Raw genomic sequence first — 22,446 nt, 5'->3', positions numbered from 1 at the left:
AGGAGGTGGTGGACTGGGGTAAAAAAGATAATTTAAATTTTATTTTAAAAAAAATTATGTACAAAAGGTATTTGATGGTAACAACTTTTAGGTCCTTTTACTTCTATGAATCTTCTCTTTTATTTGTTCTGCTCATGCACAATTCTTTGTTTAATGTACTTCTGTGAATCTTCTCTTTTGTTTCTTCTGCTCATACACACTTCTTTGTTGTTTCTTCTTTGATGTTCCAACTTTGTTGTTTCTTCTTTCATATTTCAACTTCTTTGAAGAATTGCGGTACTAACTATATTTTTTGATCTTGTGCTCTTGCTTTCATTTTTTGATTTGTTAGTTTCTATTGAATGTAATATTGTACAAAAGGTGTTTGATGGTATGTTGTAGTGAACTTTGTTCTGTTTGTTCAGCTCATGCACACTTCTTTGTTGTTTCTTCTTTGATGTTTCAGCTTTGTTGTTTCTTCTTTGATATTTCAACTTCTTTGAAGACTTGCAGTACTAAATATATTTTTCGGTCTTTTGCTCTTGCTTTCATTTTTTTGATTTGTTAGTTTCTATTGCATGTAAGTATTGTTAGTGTGTCTGCTCTGTATTGTACGAAAGGTGTTTGATGGTATGTTGTAATGAACTTTCTTCCCTTCTATAACGATACACTCATAGATTCTAGAGTTCAAAAATTTATAGAATTTACCCTTGCATCTGTGCCTTACCATTATGGAGAGTTTATGATTTCAAAAGAACTCTAACTGTTGTGGCTCTCATTGTGAAGATAAATACATATAGCACCAAGATTGAATATTGACGGAATAACTACTGACACTCTCGATTGGACTTGCAAAGTCCAAATTGTGGACATGAGTCGAGACCGACTATGATTGGAGGAAAAAACTCGATTCCAAAATCTGATTTTGGAAGACGAACAGGTACTCTCGCTCATTGTTGTTGCAGCTCATCCTCAGGGCAGTTGCATATGGTGATGATATTGACTATTATGCAGAGAAGCTTATACTTTTGGATACAAATCTAATCTCTACTGCCAAAGTGAAAGTTTCACTACCTTCGTACGGAAGAGTAATACATAAATTTTATTAGGTGCTTGATAAAGAACCTCTAATTGAACATGTCGAACCAGATAACGAGCTTGAGAAACCACTGTTGCCACCGACCAAGCTACATACCACAACTTTTGCCAGTATTGCTCATATGACTCAAGGTCCCAATGCAGAAATTGGTATATCTCTCCTACCAACCATTAGTTAGCTAAAATTTATGTCCCACATGTAATGACCTCATATCTCCTTATTTCTACCAGATATTGTAGGAGTTGTTCTCCATTGTGGCCCTTCAAAATATACTGGCTGCACTCAAAATATGTGTCGTGAGGTTACTATTGATGATGATCAGCAAGTAGAACCTTCCCTCCGTGTTATACATTGCTATTTATGTTTCCAAATTTTGACACAATCTTATGATAGATTCAAGAAAAAATGGTGTTAATGTATTGCTCCTGCTTTCAGGCGAAACCAATTTCTACTCACTTTATGGGACGACTCAAGAGAAATTGAAGGAACCGAATTGGAAGCTCTAATGGAAAATGGTAAAGACTTCCCTGTAATCCTTGGAAGGAACATTGGAGTCTTTGGTTATCAAGGTATGCGTGCATTACATTGTTTTACTGAAATCTCACCCTTTTACAATGTACACTATTACACGATCATTTTGTATGTACAAGTTTATCCTTAAAACTAGATTCAACTCCACAATATGCATAAATCCTACTTATCTGCAGGCATTACAGCTGATCAGTTGGTACTAACTTCTTACTCTACATCTCTAGCTTTAGCGTGCCATAAAAACATATCTAACAATTTTTCTGTTGTCATAATAGGGCAAAAACAAACAAAAATATGCTTTCAGGTAATGTGTCGGCCAACAAGTCATTTCTATTGCAGAAGAAGAAAGAGAACTGACACGCAGGTTAGTACTACATAATAGCCAATTATGTTGCTTCACTTTTGCAGATACAATTCAATCTTCTATTCTCAGCTTATTTCACTAATTTTGTATCCAATAGAATCTATTTCACAGATGCAACACAAACATTGACACTATGGAGCACAATTCCAACATTGATCCTACTTGATAAAGAAAGGGTAAAAAAAAGGGCTATCAGAAAAGGAACATCAAGCAAAGTGATTTGTAGTTGTATGTATTGTACAACACAAATTACATATACCGTATCCTCAAAACGCTCATTTTAAGCAACCTCTTTCAACTCTAAATTTGCATATGTCTCCTGCAACTCAGATCTTCTCAAAATTTAAACTGGTAAGTTATTCCACCTTATTTTCTGTGTTTCTGTTTCTTCTCTCTTTTTTTCCACTGTCATGCCTTTGATTTGCTTCGTTATCTTCAGTTCAAATATCAGTTGATTGTATGAAGAAATCCTGCTTTGTTTTACTGAGTCTATTCTAGAATGTCAAATCAAGTTTGCCTTATATGGGTCAATTTATGCATACTAGACGTGAACATCAGTTGCGGTATTAGGTGTGTTCAACTTTATTGGAGAAATATTATTCAGATGCACAATTTTATAACATATATTAGCTTCGAATTGATGGTATGAATGTTTTACTTCATAATGATACATCTGAGTTTCTTTTTCTCATTTTCTCTCTTTACTCTGTTCCTACAACTAGCAGCTGATGTCGGTTATTGACATAGAAATTTGTTGTAAATGCTTGAAAAGGAAAATGGTCCTATTTTCCGTGTTGGTGGGGTTACTCTAAATAAGTTTCTTGATTGTGTTGTTCTAGGTGAATATTTGTTCACTTCTGTCGGATCCAAATGTGAACTTCATTCAGCTATATATCAGTTTTGACGAATGAAGTGAAATTAAAATGCTGATACATTTCTATTCTCAAATGCTATGCTCAGAATGTCTACTGCCACCAAGTAGTATTTTTCTATTTTTAAGTTTTTGACTTCTTCATCAAAGTAGTTGCACTTTTTGTTGCCTATATTTGAATTCTCATGGGCAAGTGTGCGAATCAGTTAGGAAGTTCCACTCGGTACTTAATATTTTGGATCGTCTTCAATTAGCTTACATATACAAAATTCTATTGTATTTTAGTCACTTCTGTCTTAGTCCAAATATTCTATACTCGGCCAGAATTTCTTAAATAACATCTCAATACTGATTTTTCTACTGTCAGCATCATTGTGATTATATGCTATGTCTAAATTGTTCCTTTTAAGTTATATCTCACTCTTACTCTTTGTTTCAAATAGTTAGTTCGGGTTTTTCTTTTGAATTTTAAGTTTCTTATGATATTTGGCCTTCTGTCAAGTCCCAGTTGGGTAAGTCGAGTGTAAGAGTTCAAGTCCCAGTTGGCTAAGTTTAGTGTAAGAGTGGCCTGTGGGATTCGAATTGCTATTGTCTTTAAAATTTCACATCTTCTCTTTACCTGGTGATAGTAGAAGTAGTGTTCAATTGTATACTCTTTATCGATTCTCTGATTAGTTGTTACAATATTTACGCCATTCCTATCTTTTGTCGCTATTTGTCATATTTGTGTCTTTTGTTGCTATTTGTACGCCAACTGATTGCAACACTTTAGGCAGAAATTTAAATTTTTTAGCATCTTGATTTCTTTTCCACCATCATATTTGTGTCTTTTGTTTGTTGCTATTTGTCATATTTGTGTCTTTTGTTGCTATTTGTCATATTTGTGTCTTTTGGAATAGAGTTGACGCCAACTGATTGCAACACTTTAGGCAGAAATTTAAATTTTTTAGCATCTTGATTTCTTTTCCACCATCCATAGATTTTGGAGTGTAAAGGTGTTTCTGCCGAATTAATACTTTGAGTAATTCATATCTATTTCCCATGTATTTCTCAGAATATATGCATTTAGCGTTGAAAACTTCCATTTTAATTTATGATATGCAAACAAGACGAGCAGACAATGAGCTCAAAGGAACGAACTTAAAAACACATCTATATCCCAATTGTTGCAAAGTTTTTTCATCTGGCCAAACTTGGTGAGACTGAATGATGTAAGTGTGTGCCATCTCTAGCCCATACGGTATATCAATCCTTGCATCAATACAAGTTGTACTCTAGAGGGTAAACGAGAAACCCGCCTAATCCACATTGATCTTTTGATTATCCATTATTAATGAAATAGATAATGTATATGGAATAGCTATCATTATAGGTTCTTTTTCAAGAATTGAACACATTACGAGGAAAAAATCATTCTCCTCTTTCTCTCTATTGATTGTTGTATGATTATAGTTTGTTTGGAGAATATGTGATGATATTGCCTGATCTTAGGCGTTTGAGAGCAATTTTAGAGAGCACTTTCTTAGTCAGAACTGAAATTTTAGAGTATTTTGATGTCGTTTCCTCTAACCAATATGATTAGATGTTTCAAGGTGAAAAGCAAAGAAGAATGAGCTAAAAAAAGGGCACCTGGACAAAGGTCAAAAGATAGAAGACGAAGTTGCGGAGAAGAATGGCCAAGAAGCTGGAAAATACAATAGGAGGGAGCAGCTCCGCGTCGTGGAGCTGAAATTTGCATGCATAAAACGAATTCCACTTAACAGTGGAGTGCGCGACAGGAGCGCGTCGCGGAGGAGATCCTTTTGTCCACAACTTGAGGTGAAGGAACAGGTCTGCGTCGCGGACCTGGACACCAGAATTGAGTCATGTGTTTTATTTCAGACTATAAATAGTCTAGTTGTGTTATTTTATCACTATCCAATTTTAAAAAAAATGGGAGAACATCGATTTGAGCGATTTGGTTAACACTTTCTAGGGATTTTCTTCTACTCCTTCATTTTGGTAAACCCTTTTATGATCCATAAACATTATTTGATGATATTTTGTTCTATGAGTAGCTAAATTCCCTTATTCTAGGTTGTAGCTACAATTAATAGTATAATAGTATTTGTTTCTAGTATGAGATGGGTTTTCTTGTGATTTATGCTTACATTCTTGTTTAACTATTTTAATGACTGATCTACATTAAAATAAACTCATTGTCCATTCTTGAATTCGGAAGATGAATAGAGGGATAGACCAAAGAATGTGAAAAGCGTGTTCATTCTAGAGTAAAGTTAGAGTGTTTCGTATATAGGATAGTCTTATACATATATACCGCACTTTATTAATATGCAAGATGATAGCTTAATGCTCCGCCATTGGTTCATGCCTATCCCCGCTCAACGATGTAGTTAGGTTGTCGATGGTGGTAGGCGATTAGAGGTCGGGAGATTATGATCGTAAAATGAACCTTGCAAATCCATAATGAGGTTAACCTATCGAATGCTAGGATAAATTAATATTATGCCGGAAATCGGTTTATGCTACAACCCTGGAATACTTTCCCATATTGTGAAATTCTCTTGTTTGAACTGTTTGATTGTAGTAATTAATTTTTGAGATTGTTCAACTTAGTAGATATAAACATATTTCTAAAATTGTTTGTCGCATAAGTAAATTTATTTTAGACATAATAAAGTTGTTATTTGTTGATTTGAAGTCCTTTGGGTTCGATAATCCAGCTCGAAAGAGTCGTTGTACTACTTGAGTGACCATATGCACTTGCGTGTGCTTTTGGACGCAACAATGCCCAAGCTTTTGGACGCAATATTGCCCAATGGTGATCTCTTCACTGTTGAGAATATTGGTCTCCTTTTTTATACTCGATGATTTTCTTTGCTTTTTGTCACAATTCATTTCATTAGCTCATAGTGGGAATGGTTTTAATTTATTCTTTGTTTCTTGTCAGATGATTGGAAGTTACTATATGTTACTGGGCGTGGTAGAGGTGATTGGAGATCACCAGGAATGAAAGGTGGCTATGGTATGTCTGGCTGGGGAGGTGGTACATCTGGACGTAACTTTGGGATTGAGCTGGAATTCACTCTTCCTTCATACAAGTATGTTTCCCTGATTTATAACATACTCGAATTTGCTATTCTTTCTGTTTGGTGAGGTTTGGTATTTACTGTTATAAAGGAATCAAATATGAATAAACCCAACTATCCAAAAACATTTTTATTTGGGCAAAATGGTAGTTAGCTTTTAAAGATTGGTAGGTAGTTGATATTCTAAAGCATCTTTCCTTTCATTTTTATTTGGGCAAAATGCTTTGAATGGGTCATTTCCATCTGCTTCCTTTGGAAAACTTCAAAGTTTCACCTACTTGGAACTGGACAACAACCAGTTAACTGGACCAGTTCCTTCTTAATTGAATAAGAACCAAAAGTAAGTTAACTGATATGTATATTATGTGTTTTTGGTTTGGAAATTGGAAGCTCACCAGAAACCTTGTGAGCTTTTGGCGCTCTTCCTTTAATTCATTTTGCATATATGTGTACTCATTACTATTTTGTCTCAATTTCTTTTCAAATTTGAAATTTCTAGCACTCTATGGTGCATATTTGACAAGATAGCTTTCGAGCTTCTTATTCAACCATAAAAAAGGAACTCCATATGACTTTTCTTGATCCTTTGTTCTTGATAGTACTGATAGTAGCACCTTCTCTTTTTGTTGGTCACGACAACGAATAAAAAGATTTTCGACTATTACATTTCAAACTTGGAAGATGACTACATGACTTGACGAGGATAAGGACCAGTAATTAGAAATACTATGATTTACTTACTTCATGCATATAATTGTAACTCATTTTTTTTGGTAAACAGAAACTTTCTTAAATTTGGTCAACCTATACCTTTAATGTGACTCTGACTATTCGAGTGCTTCATCCCCTTCTCCCTCAAGGTAGATGAGATTGTCAATATCAGTTGTCCTCTTCGAGATAGGTATCAAAAAGCAACTGCTGGAATAAAGAGGTGACTGAGTGTTTGGGATGGAGTACAAGCCTATAAAAGATCTCGATGTTCTGGCTCCTTCTAGACTGAAGGTATATTTAAGGAGTACCAATTAACAATTACCATGTTGTCCTTCAAAGTCTTATGTACAAGATGAAATTGATAAGAATAGTATTCGTCGCAAAACTTTTTTCCATATTCATATAGATTGTTGCTGCATTTTGCAGATTGCTATCTGTAATGTTCATGTTAGGCATGGAATTCTAATGTTGGTCCCTGAAGTTATTGAAGTTCTGGATGGGATGGTATCTTCTCTTTATCTTTGAAGTTAGTAGGCTTCAAGTTCATTTCAGATGTGAAAAAAGTTGAAAATAGTTCTGATGTTGCTTTTGTGAAAATAAGGCTAGAATGGTTGGATTCATCAACAATTTTAAGTCAACTTTTAGGACTGATTAATTTGTTCTTTTATTTGCATTGTCGTTTTTCCTCTTTGTAGATTATCAAACATCTTTCGAGATGTAAGAGTGATTCTAGAACGAATCTTTGCTCGAGTATGTCCAGTTAGAAATAACGCACTAAAATCATTTATTAGTAAGGTATAGATCTGATAGCCTACTCTATTCTCTCTCCGTCTATTACATAGATTCACTGGACCAGACAACTAATAGATTTAAAGTTTCTATGAATTTAAAATAGCTCAAGAGCAACGAAGATGATGGATGAAATTGATCTCCAATAGAGCAGTACTATCCATGAAAATCAAAGAAACTGCATACTCAAATTCTCCTCAAGGTATGTTATTTAATAATCTTTCTATTGTAGCATTATCTGCATTGTAGGCAATGAATGGTGTGCTAATATTTCTAATCTTCGTATGTGCACTTTACGATAATTTGCAGGAACAAGTAGTAATGTCTGCACTAAAAAGTTCACATGTACGAAGATCTGAAGAGTTGATACTCACTGACATATTGAATAGTCTAGAAGTTCATATATAAGTAATAGATTTCAAAAGCAGAGAATATTCCTAATAACTTCTTGAGCGTCCTCTTTTTTCCCCTTGAAATTGTGATTTATAATTGAATGAATAATTTTTACAGACAGTTTATTATTATTTATACAAAACGAATGTGCTAAGCACGGGCCTATGCCCTCTAGTATATATATATATTAATAAAAAAGTGATGTGGCACCTCTCAATGGCCAAGGATCCCATTTATCTTTTTTGTTGTTTTTTTTTTTATATTTTCTCTAATTTTTTTATTTTATAAAATCATCTCTTTAATTCATGCCTCTTCAATTACATAAATTCAAATCTTAATTAATTTAGTAATGTCTATAACTCCTAATCTTTCATATTCATAACCTTCAAATTATTTAATTTATAAATTTATAACTCCTTAAAATCACACTTATAAAAACCTACTTTGAGAAATGTATGATCATTATTTTATTTTCATTTTTCTATTCTTCATCTTTTGTATCTTTGGTTGATCAATTTTTTGTCTTCTTTGACCTGATTTTGCCGGAGAGAGATGTATAATGAAGAATGTTAGATATTTTTGCATAGTTTGATTTTACAAGGCAAAATGATTTAACATGTATAATATAATTATCTCATTTTTTCTATTGTAACTATATATTTAATTATTATTTTTATTCTTAATTATATGAATCATGATTTTCTCTCTTTTGCTTCTCTTTGTAGTCTCTAGAGAATATTAATGTTAGACAACTTTACATAGTTTTATTTTACAATAAAAAAAGAAGTAATGTGACACCTCTCAATGACTAATAATCCTATTCATGTTTTTTTTGTGATTTTTTTATATTCATCATCTCTCTTTCATTTTTTTTTCTCATTACTCTATTATTTACTTTAATATATTTGTAATACAGAAAAACGACATGACTCTGTTACCAGAAATATATGGGTAATATTAGAATGCATGACATCTGTTTGAGGAGGATTTACATTTGTTGGAATAGAGAAAATTCGTCAATAATGTGTGATCACTGAAATGATAGTATAAAGAGAGAAATTGACAATCAAATAGTAAATGAGCGACTGGAAGAGTAAATTACTGATTGCTATTTAATTATTTTGGTAAATCAAACGCATATGCAAGAAGGTGTTCCTGTAGGCACAACCACCTATTGATAACAGTTTTATGCCTATCATCAAAAGTTCATTTTATATGGATTGCACCTAACCTTGCATTATTCATAATAATATGATTATTTTTAATCATTTATATGTCTAAGAGTTGTTTTTGTAAAAAAATCTATACTGTAATTCTTATATTAATTTATAATGATTAGTTTTTCTGTTATTTATTTTCCCCATTCCTGACTACATTGATTACTTGCATTTTCTCAAATTAAATTGAATAATTAATGAGCAATAATGTGTTCACTTCTTTATATGTTACAATATGCTTTTATGCATTGTTTCTTGAATTATTATTTTTTATATTTTATATTGAGATTTGGAAATATATTTTGATTATTTAGAAGTTAAAAAAAAGAAGAGTATGATTTAATATTTTTTAAAAGAGAAAATGAGTGATTTTGTCGGAAAGTAAGAGAGGGAAAAAACGTAAAGATAAAAAAAAATGTTCAATTTTGTTATACATATACAGATACTTACCGAAAGTGTTTGATTTTTTTGACTCCTTCAATTTTCTTTCTTTGCCTTCTTTTAAGAAAAAAATGAAAATATTGTTTCACTTATACTAGATTATATACAAGCTTTGTAGAAGACTCTTAAACTCTCAAGTAATGGAAAAATCATTATATAAAAAAAGCGTATTTTAATAACATAATTGATTAAAGTTTTGAAATATTTTATTAAAAATCTAATATAAGAAAAGTCTAATAAGCGCGAAGCGCAGATTTGTGATGTCCAATTATCTCTCCTTACAGGTTTCCATCTAATCCCTTAATTAAGCCGATATAGCAAAGATAAAATAAAAAAAGACATAATTGTCTACAAAGACAAAGTTACCATGGAGCACTAAAACGAAGCACACTAAACAAGTCATGCAAATAATATATGGCTTATCACTTAGAAGCTAACATTTATTATTAATTTGTCAAATAAACTTCAACTAACACACAAACAAAAATATATTAAAAGCCTCTGATACTCCTCCTCTCCAATTAATGTGATTTTTCATTATTTATGCATTAAATCTTAACATGGTATAAGAGTCAACGAGACTGCTTATAATTTTTTCATTAGTTTTGAAGATCGAGGGTTGATTCATGTGGATGATGTTTGTGAGACTTGTATGTGATTCGATTGTGATATAAAGTTAAATTAATCTCATCGTATACCTATTGGTTAGAATCTAGAGAAAAGATGTTTCTATTTTTTTTAATTTTAGCACAACTATTTAATATTACAAGAATACTGAATTACTGATCAGTCACTCTTTGGATAAAAAGTTAGGAATTCTACTTTGAGACCAAGTCAGTTTTCCCCTATAAATAAAAGAGTTTTCCTTCATTATAAATCAGATATGTGAAAGAGAAATAATAAGTCTTCCCTATACTTTCTTCTTATTCTATAGTTTCATAACACGTTATCAGCACGAGTCTCTAATCTAACAAAACAAACGTTGTTGAAGCCTAGAGTACGTCTTTAGGTATGTTTACAATGATTTGTGTCTTATTAAATAAAAAATTGTTTATGGTAAAATGTTGAGATGGCCAACACAGGTCAAATAGTATGAACCTTTTGCTTGTTGTTATTGATTTAATATTATTATTAATGTTACTTGCAGTAACATTATTGATTATGCTTATTGAATTGGAGGAACCTAATTGGTTCATGATATTAGTAAGGCATATACATACCTAATCTGATGTTGTTTTTCAATGGATAGAGGAAATATTGAAGTTGTTGGGGTTGGAAGAGAATCAGTAATACAGCTTATTAATTACCTTTCCTTACTCGGTTATTATTCTAATTTCTTAGCTATTTTGTTGATGTATTCTTCTATGGTTAGCACATCTTTCCAACTCTTTGGGGGTTGGAGATCTCAGCGAAGCGAAAGAGGAATGGATATAATTACTTTGTATGAGTGCTATTACTGCATCTTTAATTTGGACTTTGATGTAGTTGGTCTCTTCTTTTGTACCTATGGTTTTGCAAATTGTTTCTTACAAATTTATATGATATTAATAGAGGAGAGACCTGTACTGAAAGTTGAAAGTAAGAAAGCTTAGTTAAATGAAAGTTTATTGTCACCGTGACTGTTACTATTGTGTATGTCCAATTGCACCAAGAGGGTAAGACGATGGATTTATGTCCAATCTCACCATGAGGGTAAGAAATTAGGTTAAAGTCCTAGTGCACAATGATGATAAGAAATTGGGTTCAAGTCTCATCGATTTGTGACCTAAGACGCCTTTCTATGGGTAAGACGATGGATTCATGTCTAATCGCACCAAGAGGGGGCAAGACACCAGGTTCAAGTCTTGATGCACCGTAATAATATTAAAGATGTTGGGTTCAAGTTCCATCGATTAATGGTCTAACACGTCTTTATATGGATAAAATGTTGGGTTTGAGTCTCAATGCACCATATTGATGATATAATGATGACTAATGCAAAACAATGTGTTTTTGATGAAAAGTGGTCACGAACCCTATTCAATTGAAACTACTCCATTCCCTAAAGTGAATGTGGATAGTCGTGCATAATATGTCTGAAATAAGACAAGTGATTAGATAATGCACATAAACATGGAATAAGGTACTAAAGCTATCATAAGATGATATGATTGTTGGGTTTTAAAGGTGTGAACAAGAAATGAAGGGTTGAGCTTTTCCAAAGGAATTGTGACCTTTATGAAAGGTTGTCTTTTTTCCAAAGAGTTGCGACATTTACACTTTGTTGGCTATAAATAGAGAGACTTTCTCTCATTTTTCTGCATTGAATTCTTCCATTCTTCAACATACATTTCTTACAAAACAAAATTGATTGATCGTGTTTGTGTGTGTGATTCATTGTTGTCATTTTGAGTTAGTTGAAATTATTGAAGTTTGAGGTACCGCTACTTCTTTAATGGTTAATCCGTTTTATCTTGGGAGGAATATATTAATCTACAACCTCGGGTACTTGAGAGGATTAAATTTCTTAAGGACACAGAGGGTTTTGTGGACTCGGATAGTTCTTTTCTTTTTCTTTTCATCTTAATTGTTTCTGGTTTACTAATCTGAATACAGGAGACAACAAGCTTAAGAAATTTATTGTTGATGGTGTTTTCTGTGGTAAGCTTTTATTTTCTATGTTCTTTTTTTTTTTTGGAAAAAAAGAAGAAGAAAAAGACAATTATTTTATCATATGATAAAAGAGATTTGGGATGAATTAGTACTACTTTAATATGTTTTAGTATATTTTTTGTAGTAAGTTTTCCTTGAATGGGTAAGATTATTTTTGTTTTCTTTCCAAATGCATTGAAGCATTGCACCCCTTCAGTTTTTTTTCCTTGAATGGGTAAGATTATTTTATTTTCTTTCCAAGTGCATTGAAGCATTTCACCCCTTCAGTTTTTTTTCAATAAGAAAAGTTATTTTGTGCATAAAGGTTAAGATATGCACTGTAATTTATTTTTTCCTATATTCTTGGTTTTATATAATTAACTATGAGAAGAAGTAAATGAACAGATGTTGTCTCCTAACAATACTTGAACATGAGTTTAGTTTCTCGTTGAAATTTAATGTCTTCTGAGGAAAATTGGAATATGATGGAAACTGGGAAAGAAGGAAAAAATTAGCAAGAAAAGTGACTTGCATGGAATCATTGTTGACAAATAAAATATGATTCAATGGGGGTAATAATTAAGTTTTATCTTTATTTTCCTTGATTATTTTTTTTTCTATCCTTTATAAGTTATGAGATTTATTTCATAAATGTTAGGATAGATGGTCATTATGTGATGATCTCAGAATATGTCTTTATTACTATTAATATGTATTCTGTTTAGAGGAGGCAAAAAAACTTTTGTAATTTTCTATTCCATGTGAAATTTGATTGTCTGACTTTTGGAGACTAAAATCCTCTGATTTTGTACTCCTTTGATTTGAAGAATATAAGAATTTCACGAACAAATGCATTGGTTTGAAGAATATAGAAACTTCACAAATTTGTTAAATACTCTGTTTGAATGAATATTCTGACTTGAAGAGTACAAAATCTTCGTCAGAAATATTAAGGCTAAATGATTTGAAAATGATAAAATCTTCATCATTAGCTAGAAACAATGTTGTTTTTGAGGTTTCTAGAGATTAAAACCTTTTTTGGTTTACTACTCTGTCTGAATGTGAAACTGATTCGACGAATATAAAAACTTCATCAGAATTCAAGGTTCATTCGGTTAACGATTAGAAGAATATAAAAACTTCATCGTTAAACTAGAAACAAGTTGTATAAAGATTGAATCTTTATTGTTAGTATTTTAAATACTAAGTAGTCTGTCTAATTGTGATAGAAAGGGAAAAAGAACACTAGTGACATAAAATTAGTGATTTTTGTGCCTGCAATGGGTGTTTCTATGGATTAAATCTCCAAAAGAAGGCTTCGTGTTGCCAATGTGTATTTTGATGGTATACAATTTGAAACCATGTGAAAAAATATGTGAAAAATAATTTCAAATACTTGAAAAATATTTTTGAGAACATATTTAAAATGTAGGGGCTTCTTTACTTGTGATAAAGGCAGAATTAGACTTACTATCTAATTTAAATTTAAAAGTACTAGATATGAAATTTAATGACATTCTTGTATTATGTTAGACCCACAAAATTCTTGGAGTATATTTGATATTGTGGTTGTTGAGTCTCTCTTTACTAGTATATGATATGACTAGTATTAAAATAAATTTATTTGTATAGACATGATCATTGGTAAAATGTGATCTGTTATGTTTGTGTTGTAGAACAAACATTTGGGTCATATTGCCCTTATTGGACCGATGAGACTATGGTCATGGGTAATTCTATAACAAATTGAATGTTATGGAAAGGTCCTTCTGAAAAGGACATCTGGTAAGGTGTTGACTCTAAAAATGTGTTTGTATTTGACAAAGTTGTAAAAAGTAAAGAACAAAATATTGGTAGGAAAAGGTTACCACACGGAAGGCTTTTCAAACTCAGTATTTTTGTTTGTTCTTACTTGCTTGAATCAAATTGTTTGTGACATGAATGCTTGGGACATGTTAATTACAAAACCTTGTAAAAACTGATCAACTTAGAAGTTTTGGCTAACTTCAAGTGCAATAAATCAAAATGTCAAGTATGTGTTGTTGAAAGGAATTGTAATCCTTTAGAATTGATTTACACTGACATTTGTGATATGAAGTCCACACTAACTTCTAGTGCAATAAATCAAAATGCCAAATATGTCCCCTAAACTATGCAAAAATGTCTTGATATACCCCCATTTGATATATGGGAATTTGGGTCGGATAGGATTTACGAGGGGTGTATTCATTTTTTAATATAAATAAATGACATTTGGTAATTATAAGGGGATGTGGCAATTCCATTTGTTATTTAAAGAAAGGGAAAATGAGTTGGTTATTTTCAGCGAAGCAACTAACGTCTACAATGGCATATATATGCGAAAAGTTGGATGGTGAGGGCACGGATGAGCCAAACTTTAAACGGGGATATATCTAGACATTTTCATATAGCTTAGGGACATATTTGACCCTTTCCCCTATTTATAGTGTTTCATTGTTGGTGCACGTTGTTTGTACCTAAGCTACAATTTTATTTTCTCAATGTTTAGAATATGATAGATGTTGAACATGTATGTATTTTTATGATATTATATTTGAATATGTATGTGTTTTTAGATTGTGTTGAACATATGATATATAAGTGTTGACACCCAATTTTGAACGACCTCTAACCCTTTTTGGGAATACTATTCGATTAGATATGTATTTTTAAAATATATTTTGAGTTTAAAATTTTTAATCAATTTCGTCTTAAAATTATATATTTTAGTATGCATGATTTTAAAAATTATTATAAATATTATCAAATTATTTTTATCGATAGTTAAATTCAAAATAATTACTTTACTTAAAGATTTTAAAATCTTAGATATGTTTAATTATATGAAAATATTTTAGTATGTGTAGTATTTTATTAATTGAATAGCATTTCCTTAAGTTTCCTCCAAATCATTTAAATTTTAGCCCATTCTATTCTAATTCCTTTCAATTCTAGCCTATTCAATTTCAATTTTATTTTAATTCTAGCCAATTTTTATTTTCAATTTTGGCCTTTCCAATTCAAATCTCAAGACCCATTCATTTTAATCTCGTCCGTCCATCTTTAAATTAAATCTTAGATCGAATCCTAGCCTCTCATCTCTTCTAAAATCAATGGTCAAGATCAAATCCATCTCTTTCCTATTTTATCCATTAAGAACCCAAGCCCTAAAACATTTGTCACTTCTTCCAACCTCCAAAGTGCCTCATCCCTTTCTCTCTTCTCCGTCTTTCTCCTCCGGCCAGCGCAGCCAGTCGACCCCTCTCGCCTCTCCATTCTTTCCGCTATAACAACATAAACAACAGTAGCCGGCGAGGAGGACAACCTCCGACCGGCGAAAGCTCCAGCGAGCAGCAGCCGCTAGACGCCGATACGTCTCCCCCAGGCGAGATCGACGGAGCAGCAGGCTCCACTGGCGAGCAACAGCAACCAGCAACGACAGCAAGCTACCTGCGAGGAACACCAGCAGCTATCAGCTCCAGCGAAATCTTCTCCGTCTCCAACAACTCCGGCCAACAGCTCAACGAATCGAGCACCAACAAGTTCCGAATAAAGGTTCCGGTCAGGCAGCGGATTCCGGGGAAACCTTGAAGATCGCGAGTTTGTTAGAGATGGATTTTAACAGATCCGGCATGTCTCTCGATATGGTAAGATTTGCTATAGTTTGGTTCCTTTATTTTGCTTTTTTATTCTAATTGGCCGCCCTAATTGATTTTCCCATTCCTTAAAATAATTATTTATTTCCTTGTGACTAATTGTGTATATCTGCCATCAACTTTTTCGTAATTATAGTAAGTCGATTTCTTACTTTATTTATACTTGGTAAATAAATAAATTAAAATTCGATTTGGCTCTCTTTTGAAATAAGGAAAATGTTATATTAATTGATTCCTTAAATTATTCCTTCCTTATATTATATGCCCTCTTCTCCACTATATAAACAACCATCCGCTCATATTATAGAGACGGATGGATACACATTCTAATTGCTAAAAAAAAGAATAAACACTCTCTACCCTTGAAAAGAAAAATAAGAACTCTAGTAGAGCTTTGGATCATTCTTTGTGGCATTGTTGTGTTGTTGTTTCGGTGGAGATCTCTTTAAAACACTCCATTGCTGATAATTATTTCTGCTTGATTGGTTAGTTGTTTCTCTATTAGTTTAATTTCCGTTTTGCATTGTTTCAATTGTTGTTGTATGTTTGAAAGAATAATGGGAAGCGTCTGGGTCAGTTTTCTTATCCTTCCTTGCTTTGTGTGATTATATATTCTCCACAACTTGTTTAATTCTTACATGCTTGTATGCTACTTGTGTACATGAAATAATTAAATCTGCATACCATATAATTAGTTTTATCATCTTGCTATCGTCTTTTATGTGTTATGACTTGCCCGTATTCATTGTACTTTAACAGGGTTTTGAACTTAAAGGTTCAAGAGTCTCCTCGAAGAGATTTCCAGACGAGACTCTTATGTTCAAGTTTATCTTAATGTTGTATATATTATTTATTTATTCTTTGAACTTGTGATATTTTGTATTGCTCTAACTCTAAACTCTCCTATATATATGATATAACTTGGGGATTGTCTAAGGGGAGGGGTGTATGTGCTAACTGTTTTCTTACTTTATTTACGTACTTATGTGTGAATGTGTTTTGATTAAATAATTATTTGAACATGGCTACTTAAAATAATCAGCATGCTTCTAAATCTAATTAGAATAAAAAAAAAAGGTTTTGTCGATATTATTATGTTATCTAAATTATGAGCATTAGTTATGTTGGCCGCCTGTTTTAATGTTAATACTAAAATAAATCAATAAGTCTTTGTAACATCATTTTAGATGTAACTAAATTAATTAATTTTTACATGTCTCCCTGCTTTACTTGTTTTGATAACCCATTTTTTATGTATGAAAAAAATTTAATAAAACAAAGCTTTGCGTAAGTCATTTGTTTGTGTTGAGTGAAATAAAGGTAGAAAGCATGCCTATAGGACTCGAACTAATAAATTTTGTGTTAGTAATCAATGAATAATACCTGCATGTCTAACGAAATACTCGTAACTGTTCGTAAAATTAGTTTGTCATTAGAAATCATTCTCATAAGACTTAATTAATAAAATTGATGATTATTAATTAGTTTAATAAATTTCAGCATGTTCTAATAATTCAACCCTGTTAATTAATGAAGTTTTAACCAACTTTAAGTTGCTAATAAGTTTGCAGAATGTCAACTCACTTAGAAGTCATGCCTATAGGACTAAATAAAATAAAAAGAAAACATGAAATAATTTTTAGCATATCAATGACTGAAATAAAATTTGTTATACATATTTTTCTGCCACTTTAAATAAATAAATCAGCTAATATTTCTGCAGCTAATAATCGGTTTGCCACTTAAAGTAATTTCTGCATTAGTAAACTAATCTCCTACTACTATTAAAAAGTATTTCTGCATGCTATAGTATTTTCTACCACCCTACAATAATTAATTAATATAAACTTTTTGCATGCTGTAATATTTTCAGTCACCTTCTAAAATTAGATAATAGAATAGTTTTCTGCATTAATAATAAAATTTGCTACTGTCCTAAGGTATTTTCTGCATGTGATCACTTTTTCTGACAGTTACTGATTAATTTCTGCAATAATAATTAAATCTGCTATTGTTTTCAAATATTTTTGTATGTGTGCCCACTTTTCTACTATATTTTAAAATCAAATAAATAAAAATTTGTTATGTCATTAATTTCTGTCCTTTTAAAATCAGTTGAACACTAAAATCTGCATTTTGTAATAATTTTCTGTCACTCTTAATTAAGTAACCGTGATGTTGTATTGATTGTTATAATTTTGTATGCCACACACTTGGCATGTGACCTTTACACTCTATTTGTGTTTGTCAGCGTGTTCAATTAAAATCTAGAGGCAAATATGAGATTTACGTGCTAAATGTTCGTCCTATTTGTTTGACTTGGTGTCTATGTGGGCCTAATTAGGAGCCTTTATTTTATTTTTTAGTCTAAAACCTCCAACAATAGTCCAATGCCTCTTGGACCTTAAGCAGGGACGATAGACACCTTTTAGGATGTTATGCATGTGGAAGGTGGGGTAGGGGTAGTTTAGGCCCTACAGATATGATGACATCAACTCAGGCTTAAAACGACAAACCTTGGTTTTGTCTGTCCCTACACGGAAAGCCTATCGAAAAAAAAGTCCGAGTGTTGATTCGTAAAAACCTTCAGAGTCTCCCTTTCCTTTTGTTCCTTTATTTGTTTATAATTATAATTGTTTGGGGTAGTTTAAATAAAATATAAGAATTGTTTGTTTCTCTACTTGTGCAATTTATGTCCCCTCGCTATCTCTTTATTAATTGTTTAATAATTATTTGTTATTATATTATCACTTAGTCTTGCATGCTTAACTAATTAATTAAAATAATTAAAGTGCCCTTAATTGCTTAATATTATGTTATCACCTAGTTTTGCATGCTCAATTGATTAAGTAAATAAATGAAGTGATTTTGATTGTCTAATGTTAGTTATCATCTAGTAAGCATGCTAATTAAATAAATAATAATTAAGTGACCTTAAATGTTACTTGTAACCCCTACATAAATTACATGAGATACGACTGGGACTCACATTTGTGGACCTCGAGGGATGCCTAACATCTTCCCCTCGAGGTAATTTGAACCCTTACTCGATCTCTAGTTCGTTGACCTTAGTTAGGTTTAGCTAGGTTAGATAGGTGCCCTAACGCACCTTAATTCGTTAGGTAGTGACTCTTCAAATCAACCCAAAGCCCAAAAGAGTTATTAGGTTGAAAGTTCGTTTTTGCAGAAAAATTGGGCACGACAATAAGTTTCCAGTATGTTTTCATTCTTAGCTGGTTAACAGTGAAATCTTATATATAAAAAAATAATTGAAAAGGAACTTGGTCGGTAAAAGTATTGTAATCAACAAAGGGAATTTTGGCTGCTAAAAGTACATATAACGAAAATGGACAAATATACTCCCGAACTATCATAAATGATATGTCAATACCCTCCGTTATACTTTAAGGTTGTATATACCCTTACCGTCAATATTTTGGATAATCTATACTCTTAAGACTAATAGAAACATGCCATCATCTAAATAACTAACCTGATTTTATTTATTTATGTGAAAATTTTATAATTGACATTTATAGAACTAATAATTGTAAGTTATAACATTATTCTTTAACTTTCAAGTTATAACAATAACCAATTACAGGTTATAACATTTTCACTTATTGAAAAAGGAATTTTAAAAAAAAAGTAGTAAAAATCAATTAGTTTGAAAAAAAAAATGGAACTTTGGGTAACAAACAATTTGAAAATCTTAATGATAATTAAAGAAGCATAAAAATAGGAGAGTCATAACAAAGTAGAATATTTGTTTTCCTTTTTTATCTCAAAATAGTAATTCAAACAGATTTATTTTTAAAATAATTTCAATAGTTTCTCTCTCTTCTCAATATTCTCTCTCGTCTAATTCGTTCAAACAATATTCTTAGTCGTCACTCTCGTGTACTTCAAATTTGTTTTTGTTCTATAATCGTCATTTTCTTGTAATGGGCGGTTTCTTATCAATATTAATAAAATATGGTGAAGATCCTTCAGGTTAGTATTTTTTCTGAAATTTTGTGTAATTTATTGCAAAAAATTGGGTTTTTTTCTAAAAGTATACCGGTGTTAGTTTATGGTATGAAACATTTTTCATTTTTTGTATGTTTCTGGTTTAAAAAATTACGTAAAATTGGATTGAAATTGGTATACTAGATATGTTAAACATGTATGGAATTTGATATTGTTTTTGGTACGATTTCTGATTTTGGATATTGTTTATTTATAATAAATGACAATTACTAGTAAGAAATGGTATAATTATTGTATTCTTTTGGTATGAATTTGCTATGAATTAGTGATGAAATATGTATAGAAAGTGTGCAAAAAATTGGTATGAAATTTGTGAATCTGGTATGATTGAATTTTTTTTTGGCATTATATTTGTATGTATTTGGGCGTAATAATGAAATAAATTTGGTATACTGATTATTTAATAAATGACAATTACTAGTTGGAAATGGTATAATTTTGGTATTCTTTTGTTATGAATGTTGTATGAATCAGTGATGACTTTTTGCTTGAAATAGGTATATAAAATGTGGATATACCAAGTTATGTGTTGGAGCATAAATTGTTGCTGCCTGGTTCAAAAAGAACTGTAGGGAGACCACAACTTCAATGTTGGAAGGGGTTTGCTGATGTGAAATTAAAGAGGTCTATAGTTACGTGCATTACATGTTGTCGGGAGGAACACAACATGAAAACATGTCCAAATTACCCTGCAGCAAAAAAATCATAATTTATTTTAATTTTGATTTGATTGTTTAATTGTGACAAACTCATGTTTTGATTTATTTTGTCCTTTAAGCTAATGAATTATAATTTAAGAACATTTATTATGTGTACTACTTAATCGTTTGTGTGTATTTATTGTTTTTCAAATATAAAGTCATGAAAGCCTTATTAATTCATGATGCTATGCAATTGGTCACACTATTAGAATAATCAATATAAATTTAAATATGAAAATGATATCCATTTGGTATGCGATTGAAGTCCCGCTGATTTTAAAAACATGTAATTAATATTTGAATTAATGTAATTTTCAATAGATATGCATTTGTTGTACAAGTGGTATGCCAGTGGGAAAAAAGAAAAAAAAAATATATTATGTGTACGAGGTAATTTATATTGTCGGATTTATTCTTCCTATATGGATACCAAATCTATACGAATTGAACACCAATTTGGTGTTATTCTTAATTTTCAATTTGGAGATCAATTGGATAAAAAGTAAGCCACCCACAAATTATTTAATGTAATTTTTGATTGGTGTCTATTTGGTTTCCACCTAATGTCCCATTAGATAAATAAAAACATCAAGATGAAATTGATATTTCAACCAAATTAGTCAACCTAAAATTAATTATTATTGTTTTCAATTGATATGCATTTGGTATCAAATTGGTATCCCACTTGAAAAATAGAAAAAACAAGTTATTATATTGTTGTCAAAAAATCGTAGCAAAAAGATGTAATTGAGATTTCAACAAATTAGTCAATCTAAAACTAGTTAATGTTGTATCACATTGATATTGATTTGGAAAACTTAAGTGTAACATCGTATAGAATTGTTGTATACTATGTTTATGAGTTGTTTTTCAAAACTAAAAAATTAATATAACTCTGACTAATGTTGATATCCAATTTGTATACACTTGTTATCAAACTCGAAAATTTAAGCTAAAGACTATCAAAGATGTATGAAGTTGGTATCCAACTGGAAAGAATAAATCTAACAATGAAAAACAAAGCAGATTATATTATTGTCAAAAACGGTAGTAAAAAGAAATATGTATCATCCAAAAATTAAACCACGTGTAATGATTAAGAGTCTAAGGTGCAATCAACTATTTCAAATTTTGTTTCTATGATTTTGGTGTAGGATAATTGGTAGTATCCGGAGCATGTTCTTTTGCTATCCGGGGTCCACCAAACTTGCTAGCAACAATTTTAGTTACTTCACTCTCACTAGTTGCGCCATCATCGTTCTTGCTTCTTCCATAATGCCATAGTATTATATCAATTTCATGACAAGGCATATACATATAGATGCATAAATCATAGCAATTTCATGTCAACTTTAAACAAACTCCATGCCAAAATAATATGCATAAAGAAATAGTTCGAAAAAAATAATTCTTACTAACCACTGTAGCATTTCATCAACTTCATTAAGACTCCAAAATTTATACAAATGTTAGAAAAGACACACCAAATTTATATCAACTTTATGCCAATGCATATAGATATTGATGCAATAAATCATACCAATTTCATGCCAAACATATACTCATATTCAGATTATTGGATACCAATTTAAAACATAAGATGAACTATATAATACAAATTTCATATAAATTTTATACACATTGTTGCACTTCGTTCGGGAAACAATTTTAAAAAATGAATGAAAGAAAAATAGAATAATTAAGAAAATAATTTAAATAAAAATTTTACCCTCACAATTTTTGCCCTTTTTTGACTTTCGAATTTCCGAATCATTGTCCATTGTTGCTCTGCTTTTGGAGGGTTTTGATGACTGACCCATATCCACAATAGTTAATTTATTTGTTTTTTCTTGCTTACAAAATTTGAGGCAGAATTCGATTTTGTTTTTTTTTCTCGATTACAAAATTTGAGTCAGAATTCGAA

The 22,446-nt window shown here is 31.2% G+C and overlaps 1 long non-coding RNA gene across 1 annotated transcript; it reads left to right on the top strand.

The window, feature by feature from the left end:
• The first annotated feature begins 15,323 nt into the window (after positions 1-15,323).
• On the top strand, positions 15,324-20,644 carry LOC107062905 (uncharacterized). The gene is made up of 2 exons (XR_001474920.1): positions 15,324-15,783; positions 20,319-20,644. It is a non-coding gene; the product is annotated as an uncharacterized lncRNA (long non-coding RNA).
• The last annotated feature ends 1,802 nt before the right edge of the window (positions 20,645-22,446 follow it).

Source organism: Solanum tuberosum, unplaced genomic scaffold, assembly GCF_000226075.1.
Source record: "Solanum tuberosum cultivar DM 1-3 516 R44 unplaced genomic scaffold, SolTub_3.0 scf00279, whole genome shotgun sequence".
In the NCBI taxonomy this organism is placed as follows: Eukaryota; Viridiplantae; Streptophyta; class Magnoliopsida; order Solanales; family Solanaceae; genus Solanum; species Solanum tuberosum.
This window is presented reverse-complemented; position numbering and strand designations above follow the sequence as displayed.